The sequence below is a fragment of the Octopus bimaculoides genome, chromosome 20 (assembly GCF_046866305.1).
Source record: "Octopus bimaculoides isolate indiv1 chromosome 20, ASM4686630v1, whole genome shotgun sequence".
Classification (NCBI taxonomy): domain Eukaryota; kingdom Metazoa; phylum Mollusca; class Cephalopoda; order Octopoda; family Octopodidae; genus Octopus; species Octopus bimaculoides.
Window position 1 is genome coordinate 30971739 of NC_142947.1, and position 4896 is coordinate 30976634.

The following is a 4896-nucleotide window of genomic DNA, read 5'->3' on the forward strand; positions in this document are numbered from 1 at the left end:
TATATATATATATATATATATATATATATATATATATATATATATATATATATATATATATATATATATATATATACACATATATATATATATATACATATATATATATATATACATACATATATACAGGTCATTGCTTCATTTTTTTGCTAACTCTGTATAATCTTTGTTTCAGGAAATAATAATGGCAGACCCTCAGCTTACTCAAGAAATGAAGAGGCATTCTGCTATTGTGGTTATAAAGCCTGAGCAGACCGATATAGAAATATCTCGATTTTTTAAAGTTGCCAGATCTTTCGTCTACAAAGTTTGCAGAGCTAGAGACTGAAGATGGAAACGTATCACCAGTATCAAAGCCTAAAAATCATTCTAAACGCTCTGAAATCATCAAAACACTTGAATTTGTCTTGCAAGTGTAAGAGACTATTGATTATAATCTCAGAAAAGTCCATGAGGTCAGTTACAAAAGATCTCCATGTGTCAGAAGGAACAGTCAGAAATCTTGTCCACAAAAACATCAGATATAAGTCTTATGTGATGAGGAAAGGTCAATTTGTCAGAAAAAAACAAGAGAAAATCACTACATCACTACATCTAAAAGGCTCTTAAACAAACTGAAAAATGCAGCAGATTTTATTTGGTTTTTCTCAAGCGAGAAAAACTTCGACCAAGATCAAAACGTTAACAGAAGAAATGACAAATGGTTATGTGCAGACCCTTCTGAAGTTGTAAGCATTATGCATACAAAATTTCCTGCAAATGTCATGGTTTTAGGGGTTGTCAACGATGAAGGACATGTGATGCCTCTTTACTTCTTTCGACAAGGCCTTAGAGTTAATTCTGTCGCCCACATTGAGGTCCTGGAAACAATTGTTAAGCCCTGGATAGACAGTGTATGCAATGGACGGCCATGTCTTTCAGTAAGACTCTGCACTATCACACATGGCTCCAGTAACACAGGAAAGGATGGCTGACAATTTTCATGATCACATAACCCCTAACATTTGGTCTCCTAATTCCCCAGATCTCACTCCATTGGACTATTACACGTGGAGTGTTGTTGAGAGAGAGGTCAATGAAAACGCCTATAACACCAAAGATTCTTTGAAAGTTGCCATAGTGAGAGTAATGTCCAAAATGAACCAGGACCACTTGATTCGAGCATGGAGAGGATTTAGATCTCATATAGAAGCAGTTGAGAAGCTGAAGGTGGCTTTATTGAATAACATTATAGAAAAGAAGGTCGACTTTTATCCTAATAGCATTTTTTGATAAATAAAGTTATCTGTTATTATATATCGATATTTTTATAAACATAAATCTGTCCTCAAATAACTTAGGCACCCTTACATACATATATACATATATGTATATGAGTATATATATATGTATGTATATATATATGTACATATATGTATGTATTTCTATGTATGTATACATATATATATATATATATATATATATATATATATATATATATATGTATATTTGCCAAAATATTTTTGCTTTGACCGCGACCTGTTCACTGACAAAATTCCGAGATGCAGCACGGAATCTTGTCAGTGAACAGGTCGCGGTCTCAAAGCGACGAAAATATTTTTGCAAATGAAATTTAAATGTTGAAGTGAATCTAAGGGTTTTTGTGTGTTTCTTAAATGGCTTATAAACACCTTCCACGCTTCTATTGTTTTCGTTCCAGCACACGATCTCCGATCAGGTCACTTGTTATGCAAGTACATCTATATATATATCAGTAATGTCTGGACTTTTCAATTAGTAAATGCTTTAACAGTATTTTAGAATATCTAATGGCATCAGGTAATATTTATATGCATTTGGACATATTTAAACAAATCAAATTTCATTTTGTAGAATAAACCAATTGAAATTGTACTAATTATAGCTTTTCAAACATGGAAGTGTTTAAGGATCATTTGAAACATAATGTTTTATTACTTGAAATAAGGGAACTCTGCAGATGAAGCGATTGGAAATATTCACTCAGCTTATGGAGAAGAGTGCCTGAATGAAAGAACTTACAAAAGATGGTTTTGGAAATTTTGACGTGGAGATTTCAGTCATAAAGATAAGACTCAAACAGGAGGTCCAACTAAGTTTCCTGACAAGCTCCATTTGACAGAACTTGAAAAAAGATTACGCAGTCTCAGTTGAAGAATTGGCAAGCAAGCTTCGTTCAATCCATACAATTGTTAACCTCCATCTTTAACAGCTTTGAAAGGTTCCAAAACTCGGGAAATGGGTGCCTCATGGGTGCCTGAAGCCAATTACAAATCCCGAGTGGACATCTGCTCTTCTGTTCGTTCTCGTGAATTCATCTAATCCTTTTTGGACAAACTGGTGACCGGTGATGAAAAATGAGTCTTTTATCAAAATGTTAAGCGTTGTAGACATTGGCTTGGTGAAGGGGAAAAGGCCCAGCTACAACCGAAAAGAGGACTCCATGGGAAGAAGGTTCTTTTCTCTGTTTGGTGAGATTGCAAAGGAGTCATCCATTTTGAGTTGCTACCAAGTAATGCAACAATCAATGCTCAAATCTAGTGTCAACAATTAGAGCGTTTGAACGCTGCTTTGAAGAAAAAAAAGGGAGTGGTGATTCATCAGGACAATGCAAGACCCCGCACTGCAAAGATCATGCCACAGAAGATCGAGGAACTTGGCTGGGAGAAAATTGCTCATCCACCTTATTCCCCAGACCTTACTCCTTCAGATTGCCACTTGTTCCGTAGTTTACAGAATCATTTGGATGGATTAACTCTCAAATCAACTGAGGAAGTCGAAACTGACCTTTCAGAGTTCTTCTCTTCCAAACCGAAGGTTTTTTTACTAATGGGATTACAATGCTTATGAGTATATGGAAAGATGTAATAGATAATCATGGAAACGATTAAGTTTCCTTAAAATATAAGATTTGATCACTTGTTCTCCTTATTTGAAATCTGGACATTATTTATGAGATGACCTAACACACACAAACACACACACACACACACACACACACACACACACACACACACATACACACACACACACACACACACACACACACACACACATACACGCACACGCACACAGATTATATGAAGATCGGTAGGGCATGAGGCTACAGTTGAGAGTGAAAAACATTCAGATTCACTTTCATCTAGCTATATATTTGTCTTTGTCTACCTGCCTGTGTGTCTTCCTGTTTTTTTTTTTAGTTTGATTATGTTATAAGAACTGTAACATTGGGTTGGCAATGGGTAGTGTGTTATTTCTGTGAATTTAACAGCACGACACATATAAAGCAGATCTCGAAATCCGAAGACAAAGCAAACACCAGCAACCGTATGGGCATTATTAGATAATGTAAAGACATATTTAGAGGGGTCAGAATCATATACTGCCTGAGAGAGATGTACTATATTATCTATATATTTGATAAATACAAATATCAAATAATAAACAATTCATATGTGTGTACACACACACACATACACACACACACACGCACATATATACATACATACATACATACATACATACATACAGACAGACATACATGTATATATATATAAACAGTCAATGACCGTTTAGCTTAATTGTAGAGCATTCAGCCGGTATCTGAGAGTTACTGAGTTCGATTCGCACTGCCGCCTGCTTGTAACTTTTTTTATAGCCGCAGGTGTGGCTGTGTGATAACAAGCTTGCTTCCCAACCAAATGGTTCCGCGTTCAGTCCCACAGTGTAACACCTTGGGCATGTATCTTCTACTTTAGCCTCGGGCCGACCAAAGCCTTTGTGAGTGGATTTGGTAGACGGAAATTGGAAGAAGTCCGTCGTACGTATATATAGGTACGTATATATATATATGTATATATATATATATATATGTGTGTGTGTGTGCGTGTGTGCGTGTGTGTGCCTGTGTGTGCGTGTGCGTGTGCATGTGAGTGTGTGTGTGTTTGTGTCTACGTTTGTTTCCTTACCATCGCTTGACAACCGATGCTGGTGTGTTTACATCCCCGTAACTTAGAGGTTCGGCAAAAGAACCGATAGAATAAGGACTAGGCTTACAAAGAATAATTCATATCGTAGATTTGTTCGACTAAAACATTTATGGCTGTGCTCCACTATATATATATATATATATATATATATATATATATATATATATATATATATATATATATATATATATATATATATATATATATATATACATGTATATATATATATATATATATATATATATATATATATATATATATATATATATATATATATATATATATATATATATATATACATATATATAGATATGCAGGGCAGGGAATCGTCAATTAGTAATAAAATTAATAATTAACAATTTTGCCGGGTAGCTCAGTATGAAAAAACCTTTTCGGTAAAAATCATTTATAATCATAAATATATAGGGATTGACAGTAACCTGCTTCTCCAACATACTGAGAATTCAGAAATAGCAGCCAAAGAACTACTGATTCCAAAACTACAAATTATTACTCTAAATTGATAGCGATATTTTTGATACACACAGAACAAAAAACAGTAGAGAAGAGTAAAAAACCACCTGCCTTTAGTTAATTTAGTACGATCGTTTCACAGTTAAGAGTAAAGAATACCCTATTCTGATCTTCAGCTAAATATTCTAATAAATTTGTGAGTTCAAAATCTCTCGCCCCACTGGCCGATAAATTTCTTAACGTCTTCCTCACGTGGTATTGATGTCGCATGGTCAAAATTAACGTGAGTTATTTAGACATTAACAAATTTATTAGAATATTTAGCTGAAGATCAGAATAGAGTATTCTTTACTCTTAACTGTGAAACGATCGTACTAAATTAACTAAAGGCAGGTGGTTTTTTTACTCTTCTCTA